General features: G+C 44.6%; 1 long non-coding RNA gene across 25 annotated transcripts in view; it reads right to left on the bottom strand.

Annotated features, from left to right (window-relative positions):
* LOC147105863 (uncharacterized) overlaps positions 1-14,405 on the bottom strand; it is a 272,831-nt gene extending 258,426 nt beyond the window's left edge. For 19 of the 25 annotated variants that reach the window (XR_015081611.1, XR_015081616.1, XR_015081607.1 and 16 more), the window contains exon 1: positions 12,803-13,134. This is a non-coding gene — a long non-coding RNA (uncharacterized LOC147105863). Of the gene's footprint in view, positions 1-12,802; positions 13,135-14,053 lie in introns of those variants that run through there. The other 6 variants (XR_015081618.1, XR_015081615.1, XR_015081617.1 and 3 more) reach the window with 4 other exon arrangements.
* Between the last annotated feature and the right edge of the window lie 2,311 nt (positions 14,406-16,716).

Here is a 16,716-nt window from a genome sequence, read left to right as displayed (position 1 = left end):
GGTTTTACTATTTATGCAAACAGCTCTATCCTTTGATGCACCCCCTTTTTTGCCTCATTAGTCATTTATTTTATACTCAATCCACCTCATATTTCAAGATTTCCCGCTGCTGATCGGTCTGGCCAGTTCAGTTAGACCAGATCCCCTTTGATCTTGCGGAACGTGGACTTTCCTACCCCCAACCACTCCCCCCTCACCCCCATTCCATTATACTTTTTCATTCTTGCTTTGCACCAAATTCATGTTGTGCTCACTATTCCCCAATTGTTCTCCCAGTCTATTTCCAGGAACTAAATCAAGCAATGCCTCCTTCTTTGTTGGACTGGAAATGTGATCTGATCTAAGAAGCAGTCCAGAATGCTGTCTAAAAAAAAAAAAATGAAGATTCCTTACTTAAGACTGGAATAAACTAACGTGGGTTCAATCTTGGGATAATTAAAAATCACCCAATATTCTTGTTCCTATACGTTCCTTTCAACTATCTGCACAACAAAGAAACAGGCCATTTGACCCAAAGAAGTCCATATTGATGTTTATCCTCCACGCAAAGACTTCTATCTAGATGTCCACCTCTAGGACATCATGTTTGGTAGCCTGCAATGCAAAGTGAGCATTGTCGCATTTCCCTTCCTATTAACTATCGAGAATGATAGTCATAACGCAACCCCCTTGGACATCCTTACATTCTACTGCGGTGATACAATCCTTCAGGCACACTGTCACCCTACCCAGCTTACCACCCCCCCCCCACCCCATCTGTCCTGAAAATGTTTGAACCAAGATTATTAAGCTTTTGGTTCAAAGCTCAAATCAAATCACAGTTATAGCTGCTGTATGTTATCCCTCCATAGTTATTAATGCTTCTAATGCTCCAATTTTGTATTGAATGTTTTGGACATTCACATACATACTACTCAAAACTGACCAATTTTTGGAATGTGGACCCTTTTGTCTTTTTCCTGGTTTTGTCATTTAATTTTTATATCCCGCGACACTGTTTTTAATCTCACTCTCAGACTGTTTTTCTCCTTTAGTATTTTCTCACATTTATTTCAGGTAAGACTCAAACACACTCAAACCTAGACTTGGCCCCAGCCCACCCCATCCCCAGGTTAGTTTGAGTCCTCCCTCACTGCTCCATTTACCCTCTCACAGCCACTCCTGGTGCCCTTTTCTTTCAGGTGTAGGCTATCCTTTTGGTAAAGCCTTCCCTTGTTGCAGGAAATCACTCCAATGCCCCTAGAATGTTAACCCTTCCCTCCTGTACTGGCTCTGCAGCCACACGGAGACCCGACCCCCCCCCCCCTCCTTTATCTTCCTCTCTTTATTCGGTCCAGCATGGCACAAGTAGCACTTCAGAAACTGCCGCCCTGGAGGTCCTGTTTCCCCATCTAGTGCCCAACTCCTTCTCAAACATACTTGTATCTAGGTCAGTGGTTCCAAGGTAGACCACAATGTTTGGCTGCTTTCCCTCTCTTTCCAGAAGTTTTTCCACAATGCAGTTTGATCTGGCATCAGAGAGGCAACACAGTATTCAGGAATAAAGAGAATGCTGGAAAATGGAGCCTGACCTGTGAGTTTTTCCAGTATGAGAGGCAGAGAGACAGCACACACATACACCCGATTAAATTTCTCAGTACAACAACTCTCCTCTTAATAGCCCATCTGTCCCTCACCCCCTTGGGTAGACCATTGTTCCATGCTGCCGCAATGTTGCACAGGACTATGTTTCTCTGAGGCAGTCACTGTCCACCCACCTCATACTTGCAGAGCACCAGGCACCTCAGACAGTTCCAGTAACTCCGCTTCCTCCACCCGTGAATTTAGTCTCCCTCTACTGTCAGAACAATGGGTGACTGACCGTCTGCACGCTTTCTACACTAACGCGGTGTCCTGAACTGTCCAGCACTGGCGTGTATGATTCCGATACTGCAGGACGTGACTAATGGCTGCTTGAGCGCAGAGATTCTCTGCTCCTGGGGAAGGAATTTTCTGACTCAATGCTCTTGGATACACACTGGGGAATTAATGATGGCCTACATCCTGCATTCCACACCCATCACTGGGGTTCCTGGCACTCTCGCCCCTTTGAATCCAACCTAGAAAAAAAGTGTAGACAATTTTAGCCCGAACTCTCACAAGCACCAAACTCTTGCAAGAATCAAAACTACTTCTTCACTTCACATCAGTATCAGTTCAGAGAAACATAGTCCTGTGCAACATTGCGGCAGCATGGAAAAATGGTCTACCCAAGGGGGTGAGGGACAGATGGGCTAATAGGAGGAGAGTTGTTGTACTGAGAAATTAAATCGGGTGTATGTGTGTGTTGTCTCTTTGCCTCTCATATATATATATTCTGGAAAAACTCACAGGTCAGGCTCCATTTTCCAGCATTCTCTTTATTCCTGAATACTGTGTTGCCTCTCTGATGCCAGGTCAAACTGCATTGTGGAAAAACTTCTGGAAAGAGAGAGGGAAAGCAGCCAAGTGGAGAGAAGAAAAAAAATGCCCCTCTCCAACTGCACCTCAGGGCTGAACAGCCCCCAGAGGCTGAACCCCACACTCCTCTAACCTTTCACTCACCCCATTTCTCTCAGCTCAAGATTGAGCTCTCGCTACTTAGCTCAAATGTATACCATCTTATCTTGCACAATAACCCAACTGGCACGGGAAGAAGCCACAGGACAGCTGGCAGCACCTCTGGGGTAAACAATTTAATTACCCGCTGCCGCCTTCAACCAGCTCAAAATTACAGCACCGAACTTTAAAGAGCCCCGAGTGCTGGGCAGATAAAACTAAGCAACTTAAGGCAGTGGATTAAGCACCGTCTGGTGGAAGAAGAACAAGAAAGATAAAGCAGCTAGATGTCCCTGCTGCCAGTCCAGCCACTTCTCTAGAAAGTCCACCTGTGCTTTGATACGATGGCGCAGTCAGCCAGGCGCGGCGGCGATGCTCCAGACCGTTAACCTGCGGCTCACACGTCAATAATAAGAGGGCAGCTGGCGCCTGGGGAGAAAGATGACACATCAGTCGCTTCAGGAGAGGGGAGAGTAAACTGGAGGCAGGGTAAGGCGAGGCAAGGGAAGAGGGGAAGAGAGAAAAAAAAAAGCCCTCGCAATACCACAAGTCGCCTTCCAATCTCCCCCTCACTATAAATCTGAGCATTAGAAACAGTAAAACAAGGAAGCCACGTGAAACATCAAAAAGAATTTTCCTAATATCTGGAGCTATTGACTAGCCAGTACCCAAAAATAAAAATGTTATGATATGACATTAGCAGTTAGGTTATCACATATCCTAACACCATTTCAATATCATTCCAAAAATTAAGAATCTGCTCTCCAATCACAGTAAGAGTTGTTCTTTCTTTAAAAAACCATAGTGGACTCAAAGTTTTCTCTGCTCAGCAGCCAATAGCAAAACCTGGCAGATCCAGAAATGGTTTCTCAAAGTCGATACTTATTACACTGTTTGAGGCCTTATCGCAGCAGGGGCTAAATTGAGCTCCTCCAAAAAAACAATCTGCAGGAGCTACTGCCGTTATTGCTTCCGAACCAATGAGAAGCTTGCTCTGGCTTCTCTGGCGCCCTGCATCATTAGCTCCTCCTCATGTGACGTTGTTTTATTTCAATATACATTGCAAAACATCCAGGTCAGAAACATTGGAAAAAAAAACACAGCATAATGCACCAAGGGTTGACAAGCACCGGCACCTTGCAAAAAGGAACTGCACGTCGCAAGCTTGAGTTCAGCCTCACCACAGCACACTGTCAACTTACTTCAATGGCATTCACCATTCCTGATCCCCTCGCTCGAAGCACAAATCGCTTCCAGGCAAAAGTACAATCAAAACCAATTACTTTCCAACCTGCACGGTTCAAAATCCCACAGAATAAAAATGAAGTGACGGAAAGACAGCCAGGGACTTGCACGATTGGATAGATCAGTCTGCTGCACCCGCCCAAAGACAGCAGGCAACCACTGACTGGCAGGTCTCTTCGACTAACGGATTCATGGGAGTAGGATGCAACAGCTCCCTATGATTCCTCTCCCCGTCACCCCCATGAAGGAGCACTGGGCAGTAGGAGAGATCAAGAATCTGGTGTGCCTCCTCATTCCATCTCCACCCCCGCACCCATCCCCCCCCACACCCAATCGCATAAGAGCCCAGGAAGCCAATTTCAGCACCCGTAGATTACGAAGGGGGAAGTCAGCCAGGGGGGCCATCCCATTCCTGATGTATGTGAGCAAGTGCAGACCTTGGCAGAGGACAGGACTGCCCTTGGCTGTGCTATGGCTTCCCTCTACCACCCCCCGTAATCAAATGACTTGCCATGTGATCAACACTAGGTGACTAACAGTACTTGCACAAGATACCAAAGGGGAACTACATCCCAGAGGAGTCGTCGACATCTTTAAGACGGGATGGCAGAAAGAGACACACCTCGGCATCTGGAGAAATTTGGGATCAAACTAGTGTCCCACCGCTCCAAGCGATGGCACAGTGATCCAACACGCCGTACTGCAAGTCTCTTCTCTATCCCACCATCTGCTTTGCTCAGCAAAGGGTTAAAAAGCAATTCAGAGCAGGACGCATCCGACTGCAGATTTGACAGGTCTTCTTCTGTAACTGAAGGTCAATTGCTAAACTGTAATTGTAAAATACATCACCACGGAAAAAAAAGAGGAAACCCTTTCACTTTGCGCATAGGAATGTAAATACGGCAATAATCACGTGTTCCACACAACACAAGCTCATAAGGAGGAAGTAGATAGAGTGATTTAGCGATAGCAGAACTGTTTCTAAGAATATGTACAGCAAACAGAAGCAAAGTTCATGATGTGAAAATAATTAACTCCATCAGCCTCTTTTCTTCCTCTTCCCACCTCCCCCACAGCTCAAGGATGAGGATGTTGAAGCAAAATAAAAGATCAAAAACTTGAAAACTTCAATTCACATCCACACTCAAAGAAAATTAACTCTTGCAGGGTGGACAACAGTAACGAGGCATGGGAGAGCTGGGTGCTGCAGGTGGAGCTTTCGCTTCCGAGGTGGGTTCAACTCCACACAGGCTAAGAAGATAAAAAGCTCAACTGCTGGCTGCAAGGATCAGTAATGGAAGTGAGCTTGAAGCAGCCTGCACCGAGTTCCCGGTGGACATGGGCGCAGTAACGTATGCTCTTCTGGGATTGCGGCCATGTAGAAGGAGCTCCATTTTGTGCCTAACCCCTGCTGTAGCAAACCTCAAGGTTTATATGGAAACTGGGCACCCAAAATGACTATGTTCTGTGCCTCAGACGTAATGTCCCTCACTTCAATGAGCACAAGGTTCATCGGGGGGAAAAAAAATTAGATTAAATTGAGGTTGGAGCCCAGTATTTTTTCCAATACTCAATGGAGAGGACCGAAATGTGATGAATGATTCATAAAAGGTGGATAAACTGTAGGTCACTATGACTTTCCATAACATGGCTCATCAAATACAACCTTGCTCTGACCCAAGCATTTGCAGGCAGGTCTCCTTATTGGATGCCAGCACTGATGCACATTCCTTGTTCAATCAAGGCTATAGTAAACATTCAGCACTAAAGGGCCGGTTGTCACGTACAAAATGCCAGTGTGGTTCACTATCCACATGCATGTCAAGATAAAAACACCAGCTGCCATAGATTTGTTTTCTTGCGTTTTGGCATGAACAGTATTTATGACCAAGCAAAAAACAAGTTAATTGGTGCAGCAGTGTTCTCCAAGGCTCTCTCACAGCCACCATGATGCCAAAACCATTCTTCCCCATGCTCTTCAACACTCGAGTGTCCACTCATACATAGTGGTTCTGAATTTTTCTCTTACCGCCACCACTGCCACCCCGCCACCTCCCCCATCCGCAGTAAGTGTTGACTTATGCTGGGTCACAGATCCACAAGTGTGGGATACCTCCAAGTACCTCAATAAGCCAAGCTAAAGGGCAGAATATTCACCCATGGGAAGGGACAAAAGAAAATAGACAAGCCTAGTCTTGTTCGGGTTCAAAATCAACACACAAACTTTCCAACAGGAGTCACTGAGTAGTGATCTGGAGCAAGAACTGCTGCTGATAGTTTAACACCCCCTAACTTCATTCGTAACACCCTGGATAAAGTCAATTAATTTAGCACAGACCAGGGATCCAACCTGGAATGCTCTTGAACTCAGCTGCATACTGTGCAAAACATTCACCAGCTGAGACACTAAGCGAGCCGCACTGCCAATATTAAAAATAATTAAGCAATTAAAGATCTACAGACACTGATAACCCAATGCACCTTCCAGTTGCCTAGAAATTACCCACCAAAAAGTGCACAAGAAAGCAAAGCATAAGAAAGTGCATCACAGATTAGATAGATGTAGGGAAGAGATATGTACAATGTACAGAGCATTACACAATTAAAATTTACAAACCTTGGATGCACAGACTGAATGTAAAGAAATAGCCCAAGATGAAAGGACAGGCAGGTGGGATGGTCTATTTCCCCCTCTCAGACACAATGTATTGTAAATCGATCACCAAGGTCACTTTGATCCACAAACTGATGATACACACTGATTTCAAGCACAACGCTAAAAAGCAGTCATTACTCGCTGCTGCTCATCAACGAATCATCAGACGCTACAATAAAAAGGCTTCCCAACATGGTCTCATTTTCAGACCAAAGCAAGCTCCAATTTCAACCCAGCCAAAGCTATTGGGGTCAGTGCAGTTTGGGAAGAGCAGGGCAGGTGGCAACTCATGACTTGATGCCAAGAGGAAGGAAGCATTGAAGAGCAGAGAGTTAGAACTGCGTCAACTAACCTCAATATGTTGGTCTGTAAAGGGCAAGGAAATAAAAAACGAACAGCCAGAATTCAAGGTTTTGGGAAAGCAAACATAGGATGTTGGATTTTTCTTTAAGCTGTGTGTGTGTGTGTGGGTGGGCGGGGGGTGAAGGAGAAAGAGAAGGGGAGAACATGGCTGAATTTTTTTCTTATGGAGACAAGCAATGCCAAGGCTAGAGAGAATGGAATAATTATTCTCTTTTGGTACCAACCAACACGACCGAGAAACCTCTGATGACGTACGGCTAAAGCTGATGCAGAATAAGGCTCCCCATCTCTGCCTGGCAATGTACCTCAATCCGGTCCAACAAGTGCAGTCCTATTACATTTCTCATACCATCATTTTTTTGGGTCTCTGAATAAAACTGCCAAACTGTAAAAAACTATGGACATTGCTCTACTGTGAACCTACAAAAAAAAGGGCTGGGATAAGTCCACGAGGAACCAGGATGAGCCTTCCATCAGTCATTCACATTTAATAACACAAAGATAAGGCTTTCACCCCATCAATCTGAACTGCATTCAAACTCAGGTGCCAAATGCGAACAGACCATATGATAACCCAATGCACCTTACAGTTTACTAGGAATTACCCTGATTTTAATGAAGGGAGACTGCATTATCTTTCATCATCCCACAAGCATAACCATGGAAAGTAAGGGCAGTATTACGATCAAACTGCCGCTTTAAAAAAGGGACAACCCTAAACTGAAATGCTCAGATAAATAGCTAACCAGCGCTGCTGGAGCATGCATTAAGCTGCAGGAAAATTGGACTTCCTTGTAGGTAGTCCACATTTTCTCTGTCCTCCCATCAACCACCAGAATCAAAAAGATATTTATCTTAGAAAGTGTTTGATTGCATCCTATTATGCTACCGGATATAATTAATGGTTCCCGCTCCTCAGGCTCTTTTCCCTCCCCATGAAAACCGCCGTCATCAACTCCTTGTAAAAAAACATCAAAGGTGTGTCCTCACCAACTACCACACGATGTCCAAAGTCACTTTCTTCCAACAGGTCATCACCACCCAGCTCCATGCCTACCTCTCAGTATTCCCTCCAATTTGGATTTTGCTCCCACCACAATATCAAGACATTTCATCTTCATCCACCCTCAGCTGTTTAGGCCTTCAAGCTCTGCCAATCCATCCCGACACCACTCTCTATCCTCCTTTAAGATGCTACTTAGAACCTCTCTCTTTGCTCAAGCATTTGGTCAACTGTCTCAATATCTCCTGATGTGGTTCGGTGTCAAATTTTGTCTGATCCGGCTCCTGTGAAGCACCTTGGGGCGTTTCACTACATTAAAGGCTCTATATGAATGCAAGTTGTTGGGCCATCTCAAATGGTACTGTATCTTGGTTCTATTCCAAATTTGTCAACAAATGCTGCACATCGCCTTCAGTGATTTCTTCTTCTAACCCATAAAGGCATCTCCAGTGTGTCTCAAGACTCCATCCTTTGCCTCCTTCTGGTCCTCCTCTACATGGTGCCCTGCAGTGAAATCATTTGCAAGCATGGGGGTCAGCTTACACATGTGTGCTGATGGCACTCCCTTACAGCTCACCATCACCACCCTGGAGTCCACGATCACCAATGTGCTCTGACTGTTAAATCCAACATACAAGTCCTGACACGATCAAACCTCTCCTGTGCAGCTCTCACCAAAGCCACTGCACTGTAGCCCCAGATTACAGCTCCTCAGGACGAGTCAGACAATGTGCAACTTTGCTGGTCTGTTTAACCCTGGACAGAGGTTCCAACCCCACATCCTAGCCACCACCTATTTCCACTTCTGCAGGATGACCCACCTCCATCCCTACCTTAAATGATCCACCTCCATCCCTTCCTTAAATGATCCACCTCCATCCCTTCCTTAAATGATCCACCTCCATCCCTTCCTTAAATGATCCACCTCCATCCCTTCCTTAAATGATCCACCTCCATCCCTTCCTTAAATGATCCACCTCCATCCCTTCCTTAATCACAGTACTGCTGAAACACAAAGCCATATCTTTATACTCGATTGTTCCAATATTTTACCTGCTGGCCTCTCAAGGTTTCCCCTTCACAAACTGCAACCTCTAGCATTATCCTACACCATGTCCCACTCCACCAGCGCCCCTGTCCTCACCTTCATTGCTTCTCTACAGATCATCTTCTATCATTTATCATCTATAAGTCTAACCATAGACTCACCCCTTCCTACCTCTGCCATCGTCTCTAGCGCATATTCTAGCACACACCCTCCAATCTTGTGACTCTGGCCTTTGTTATGATCTCCATCCCCTTAGTCCACCTTCAGACACACTGGAACACTACGGAAAGCCCTCCAACCTCGCCATTTCGCTCCCCTCCCTCAAAAGCCTCAAAACCTGTTTCATTTCGCCTCTGGTCATCAACCCCTAGCTCCTCTTCCACCTCTGCTTTGGTTTTCAGACAAAAACAACAATTTGTATTTATATAGCACCTTTAAACATAATAAAACATCCCAAGGCACGTCACAGGTGTGTTATAAGAAAAAAATGGACACCGAGCCACTTAGGAAATCAGGGCAGATGACCAAAAGCTTGGTCAAAGAGGTAGGTTTTAAGGAGCATCTTAAAAGGAGGAGAGAGGTAGAGGGGCAGAGAGGTTTAGGCAGGGAATTCCAGAGCTTAGGGCCGAGGCAGCTGAAGGCACAGCCACCGATGGTTGAGCGATTATAATCAGGGATGCTCAAGAGAGCAGAATTTGAGGAGCGCAGACATTTCAGGGGGTAGTGGGGCTGAAGATTACAGAGATAGGGAGGGGCGAGGCCATGGAGGGATTGGCAAACAAAGGAGAATTTTGGAATCCAGGTGTTGCTTAACCGGGAGCCAATGTAGGTCAGCGAGCACAGGGATGAGGGATGAACAGGACTTGGTGCGAGTTAGGACACGGGCAGCTGAGTTTTGGATGACCTCAAGTTTACGTAGGGGAGAATGTGGGAGGTCAGACAGGAGTGTGTTGGAATAGTGAAGTCTAGAGGTAACAAAGGCATGGATGAGGGTTTCAGCAGCGGATGAGCTGAGGCAGGGGCGGACACGGGCAATGTTACGGAGGTGGAAGTAGGCGGTCTTTGTTATGCTGCAGATACGTGGTCGGAAGCTCATTTCAGGGTCAAATATGACACCAAGGTTGCGAACAGTGTAGTTCAGTCCCAGACAAAGAGTCGGTGGCTAAGAAACGGAGTTTGTGGTGGGACCCGAAGACAATGGCTTCGGTCGGTCTTCCCAATGTTTAATTGGAGAAAATTTCTGCTCATCCAGAACTGGATGTTGGACAAGCAGTCTGACAATTTAGAGACCGTGGAGGGGTCGAGAGAAGTGGAGGTGAGGTAGAGCTGGGTGTCGGCAGCGTACATGTGGAAACTGACACTGTTTTCGGATGATGTCGCCAAGGGGCAACATGTAGCTGAGAAATAGGAGGGGGCCAAGGATAGATCCTTGGGGGACACCAGAGGTAACGATGCGGGAGTGGGAAGCGAAGCCATTGCAGGTGATTTTCTGGCCATGATTAGATAGATAAGAATGGAACCGGGCGAGTGCAGACCCACCCAGCTGGACGACGGTGGAGAGGCGTTGGAGGAGGATGGAGCGGTCAACCATGCCAAAGGCTGCAGACAAGTCGAGAAGGACAAGGAGGGATAGTTTACCATGGTCACAGTGGTAAACTATGCCATTTAGACCTTGTATTACATTCAAAGCACTATAAACGCATTAACGACACCTAGAATTCTTGATGCTGCAATCACGTACAGCAAAAAGTAAGAGGGTTAGCAGCTCAATCAACATCTGAAAGAAAGGAAATGGACGGGTTAGCATTTTGGGTGTGACTTTTCATTAGAATCAAGCTCTGACGCAGGTTATCCTCTTTCAGATGCGGACAGATCTGACCGTTCCCACTATTTCCAGTTCGATTTCAGATTTGCAGACCTACAGTTTCCGCCCCCTCCCTCCCACATTGCTACATGCAACAAAAAATGTTGGTCAATGATGTGACGCAGCACAAAGCAGAATACAAAGCAGCACCAAGTCAGATGGGACAGAAACCAGCGATCAACAAGATAAGGAAATGATCCAATTATGGACATTTGTCCTTTCCTAGTTTTAATAAGTTACAAAATAATATTTTCAGTCATTGCTTCTTGCCAAAAAACTGTATATGGTGAAACTATATCTTAATAATCTCCAGTTTTTTTCTAAAAAATATAAAAATAGAACAAACTTACATCAGTATATCTGCTGCTGCTACTATTAGAGCTGTCTGTATAGGCAGTCTTACAGTACTGGAATTCAGACTGCTGGTAGGAAAAAGGTATCCAGAGAGACTCAACTAGTTAATGAACCATTAAAAAAATATTTTTAAACACTGCCCGAGTAGAATTTGTTGTCTTTTAAAGATACACACGCACGTACATCAAAACCAGGACAGCAGTCGCACTCGGTCCCTCGGCCTCCCCTCCCAGCACCCAGCTACGCAGTTGAGAATTTGGATGTTTTCTGCGGAACAGGCAGAACCCGGTGCAGCGCAGCGCAGAGCCTGGGAAGTCTCGTCTGCTGCGCACTCGGCTCGAAATTGTGGCGATGGCATAAATTAAGATCGCTGGGGCTACTTGGAATATGCACACACGCATAGACATTGATAAACACATACATATAATATATAAAAAACATATATTCTCCAATTACGTACATGCATATGTATACACACATACATAATATGCATACAGTATAATATATATACACACACACACACATGTCCATACATAACACGTGTATAAACACATTTTAAATACAGTTTTCTAAAAAAAATTGTTTTGCAAATTGTTAGGAAGACCCCTAAAACCCTCAATTCCATTTGCTCCACTCGGCGGGGCTCTGAAGGCCAGCAGACCCGGACGTCAATGTAAACAAACGCAGCAATTGACGCTTTATGGAAGAATGAATTAGAAAGCACACACACACTGCCGAGTCAAAAGTCACATCCAGCCGACCAACACGAGTTAAATAGCCTCGCTGAAGAAGTCTTTTTTTTAAAAGCCCGGAATGGACCCCCCCGCCCCCCACCCATATCCTCCTGTTACTGTCACCACATGTCGCACCTACACCGTTACACGGGCGAGTTGAATCCTCGCCTGTCAAGGGGATGACTATCTCTCCACCCCCGGGCTGTGCTAAATAAATATGTTCTTTCTGGTAAACCGGGAAAGTTGGGTGACTTCACTGGAAATTCCCAGGTGCCGCCCAGTCGCTGGTGTCATTGCCTGTGATGCAGTTACAGAAAGTGACTTGGACACATCAGGATTATTACAGGAAACAATGAGGGCGAAGTCAAAAAAAAACCCATCACCCCACCATCGCCGCAATCCCCAGAAAGGGGCAACTAACTGGAATAGGCTTCCCCAGGGGCTTTCTGAGCAACACACTATGTTGCACCGTCTGATAAATCAATGCATTGCCTATAGCAAACCCCCACACTTGTCCTAAAGGAGTGCTTTTATTTTTAAATATATAAAAAAAGAGAAAAGTCGCGTGCACGCGCTTGCCCCGCGGGAACGGGTCTGGTTGTAAACAAATCCCATTATCAATTCTTTTTGAAGCACAACGTGATTTTGTTATGTAAAGATCACAAAAACTAAATTGAGGATCAGAGCATCCAACATTTTACACAGAAACTTGCATTGGTGTGTTTAATTGCTTTTAAAAACATCTCTAAATAAAATACCTCCTTAAAAAGAGGCAAATTCTGAAATGATTCATCAGCTGCTACATTTTAGTTACAACGCCAAAAAAAGTTGTAAAGTATTAACGCAACATTGTACATACTTCAGTGCTACTCTATAAATAGTTTTTAAAGGGTACAGCAACTTGTTAGCCTGGTTTTTTTTTCTTGCTCCAACCTGCTCTGATGGGTTTTTTTTTTACCTGTATTCCCTCGGGGTTGCTTTTCACTGTTATGCACTTCCAAGAAAGAGAGGAAAAATACGCCATAGGATGTTTTAAAAAAAGTAATACGTTGCTGCGTCACACTGGGAGCTGGAACCACAACTCACATCCGTCAGGAGCTGGAGGGAGGGGGGCTGGGACAGCTTCTGAAGTAGTTGGTTACTTTGCACAGACATTAATGCAATGTGTTGCAGATGGAGACAAACACATTGCTTGGAAAAAGACCTTTTCTGCAGCTCTGCGGGGGTGAAGAACGAAATCCTCTTTAAATCTCTCGCATCCTCCTTCAGTCCGTGCGCGCGCACGAGGGAAGAGGGGTGGCGCGCGGCTGCAGTTGCGCATCAGTCGCAAGCGCGCTCCCGCCATTGTTTATCTCCCTCCTCCGAGGTGTTGCATATTAAAATATATACATATGCAAATTCCCCCGTTTGCTTTTTTTTTAAATAATAAAATGCAAAAAAAAATTAAAGTTTTGCAATGGGATTTGAATTTACAAAAGACCCAAAAAGAAACTCAACATCGTCACAGGCGCGTCCCCGCCCCGGGCCACGCGCGCTCCCGCTGCCCCTCCACAAAACGCGCGTCAGGTGCTGCTCCGATGTACCTAGTCTGACCATCGTGACGTCTTTCTTATTTCTGTTTACATCCTGTTCTTGGAGATGTCAAGGCGGGGAGGGTGGGTGACTACATTCAATGCAACTTAGTGAATACAAAAAAATATATATAAAGTTGCTAAGTTACTGAATAGCAGAAGAATTTGACAAACAAAATTGGACGAGGGAAGGTTTGGGCTGCTTCTTGTATTTTGAATCTGGACCATGTCAACACGGCGTCAGCACCCATGTTTACCTCAAGTCTGAATTTTATCTGCGCAACATTAGCTGGAATGCGGACATGAAGTGAAACACACACTCTTTAACAGCAGCCATGTGGCAATCCACCAGCTACAGGAACAAAAACATGGTGCAATATACATTTGAAAATGTACTTTTTTTCCCCCCAGGAAAGAAAAACAGAACTAACATCCTTACAGGGAGGCGCAAAATAAAGTTGTCATTCATGAACATCACTTTTCCTACTATCTAGATCAGTAGAGATGACCCGGCGTTTTAAAAATTGCAACACTTGCCTTGCCCCAGAACCCACAGGGATACATTTTTATTGCTATTTTGTTTTAAAAGGCTGGAATTAAGCCGGTTGTTTCACTGCTAGGAAAAGAGAATCACTTACGTTTCGAGCTATCCAGTTCTGCGACCTTTTCTCCTGTCCCTCAATAAATACAGATTTTTTTTAAAATCTCGTCGGCAAGCCACCTTTGGCGTGGATTTTTTTTTAATGGAAATTAATATTGACATCAGGTGAAGCCTTGCTGCGGAGGAGCTTTGGTGAAGAGCCATCCCACACAGACGCTGGAGAGGTGCAAACAAGCTGAGCAGGACCTTGCACACACATACTGTGAAATTAGCTGAGACTTCGGGCACTTCGCAGTGGATTGCGTCGCTTCAACGTGTTCCTACCCTACGGGTGGGAGGGGGGTGTGTATGTATGTTTTTCGAGTTGTTTCGTAACTCGATTATATCATGTCCATCATCATGTGACATACTGAGGCCGCGATGGAAACTTTGGGGGAGGTGGGGAAGGAGCCACGTGATAGAGCTTGCAATCCTATCATCTGCAACCCTCTCGCCCGGCTTTAAATGCAAGATTGTGTCTTCGCTGCGTGGTCGCGTTTTCAAATTTTTTTCCCCTGCGTTGCAATGACACCGAGCAATTGACAGCCCATTCTCGCCCGACACCATAATACTTGCACTTAAAGCCCAGCGCATCTCACCGAGGAGCAAGTTTCTATATATTTTTTTAAGTGCTCGCTATCATTTCTTAAGTGTTGCTGTTTAAAGCGAGTCTCTTAAAGGGATACTGACGTGCACGGTATTTTTATATATATATATATATGTGTGTATAATGTTATTTACAGCGCCATGGCGATTGCCTGCTGTGAAATTGCACTACAAGTGCTCTATTAGCTTAGTCCTGATGCCAAGTTATTTGGAACAAAGTTAAATCAAGACCTCACGCAGCGTAAAAAAAATCAAATAACAATTATCCCATCGCAACAGCATCAACAAACAGGTTTATCAGACATAAATTGAAAAGAATTTCATGTTCTTAAAAGTCTCTCCAGAGAGAGAGAGAATAGAGGACCGGATGTTATTTAAATGCCACATGGTGTCAGATGTAACAATAATAAGCAGATCAAAACAACAGGCATTAAACACCAGTGAGTCATAAAAGAAAAATACGCCAATAATGCGTCAACTGACTTGCTGTCCAGGGAAGACTGTCACATGTGATTCAATGTGCCTTTCAGTTAAAGGCTGTTTTGATAAAGCTGAACACCAAAATAATTCAGGACCCTCCAGTTGATAAAGCTGAACACCAAAATAATTCAGGACCCTCCAGCAGGGGAGTTCTCCCTGGTGTCCTGGCCAATATTTATCCCTCAACCAACATAACAGAAAAAGATGATCTGGTCATTATCACATTGCTGTTTGTGGGAGCTTGCTGTGCGCAAATTGGCTGCCGTGTTTCCCACTTTACAACAGTGACTCCACTTCAAAAATACTTAATTGGCTGTAAAGCACTTTGAGACGTCCAGTGATCGTGAAAGGCGCTATAGAAATGCAAGTCTTCTTTCAATTTCTTAGACATGGTGTATAACACCTCAAGTGAAAGAAAAAGATTGTGCAAGATAGGGAGGTACATTTAAATAGGAGGAGGGGAGACAATGGACATGTGACCTTTTTAGAGATTCTAATTATCTACAATACTGGTTAAGTTGCCATGTTGTTACACACAAGAGGTGGGGGTCGGGGATGAGGGATAATTGGACTGGAGCACACACACGGTCTGTGCTTATTTTTATATGATAATACTTTGAGTTTATATTATATCTATAGTTAAAGAGCAAAACTTATAGCAATTTGGGAAGCAGAGAAGTAGAATTAGTTGCAGTACCGGCTGGGGAGCTGGGAGATTTAAAACTGAGGTGCTACAGGGCCGCCACTGGCAAGAGAGTGCAATTACGGTATAACAAGTTACACAGGCAGTTCCCATCATAAATGTGGGCATTGGCGTTTATAATGGAAAAATTGATGCAAAAGTGTGACAAAGACAGGTCAGTGGGAAGCAAGGTTTTGTAGACAGAAAGTATGTTCAGATGTAAGATTTTTGATATGTTTTAACAGTCTTTTGTATAGCATGCACTTACTATAAGTGTCACACTTACTTGTTGTAACACTTTCTCTATTACACTTTCCCCATCGCACTTTGACAGCACTGCTATTATAAAACATTGTGTCTTTTGACACACCATGAACACACCGCAATAAGATAGTTGCTAGTAAGATAGTTAATAGTATGAAAAATGTAAATCCAGAACATTACGTTAAATCAACCCAAGATAGTAGGACACAGAGTCAGACTGGTAAAGGGCAAGTTTAGAATTGGTATCGGGAGTTCTTTTTCACAGAGTGTTCTCAACACATGCAGTGGCCTTTTGGAAGAGGGCAGTGGAAACAAAAATCCTGCAACCATTTAAGAAACAGATGCTGTGATGCTAGAACTATGCAGTATTTTTGGATGGATGATCCAGGTTTTCCTCATCTGAGTCTTATCTTGTGAACAGCAAAGATAACGTTGCAGCAGCAGTATGCTGAGAGACTATTTTCCCCAGTGCTGAATCTTTCTTTATCTCAGGCAGTTGCCTATTGGATGTTCAGCATATGTCCCCTTAAAGGGGCACAACCAATAAAAAAAAACCTGGAACTTAACAAAAGCAAATTAAAAGGAAACTCAACCAATTAAATTAGATTACTTCCCCAGTGATGTAAACT

The sequence above is a fragment of the Somniosus microcephalus genome, chromosome 17, assembly GCF_052327205.1.
Source record: "Somniosus microcephalus isolate GS21.2 chromosome 17, FLI_Smic_1.0, whole genome shotgun sequence".
NCBI lineage: Eukaryota > Metazoa > Chordata > Chondrichthyes > Squaliformes > Somniosidae > Somniosus > Somniosus microcephalus.
Note: the sequence above shows the minus strand (reverse complement) of the source record. Positions and strands in the feature narration are given on the sequence as shown.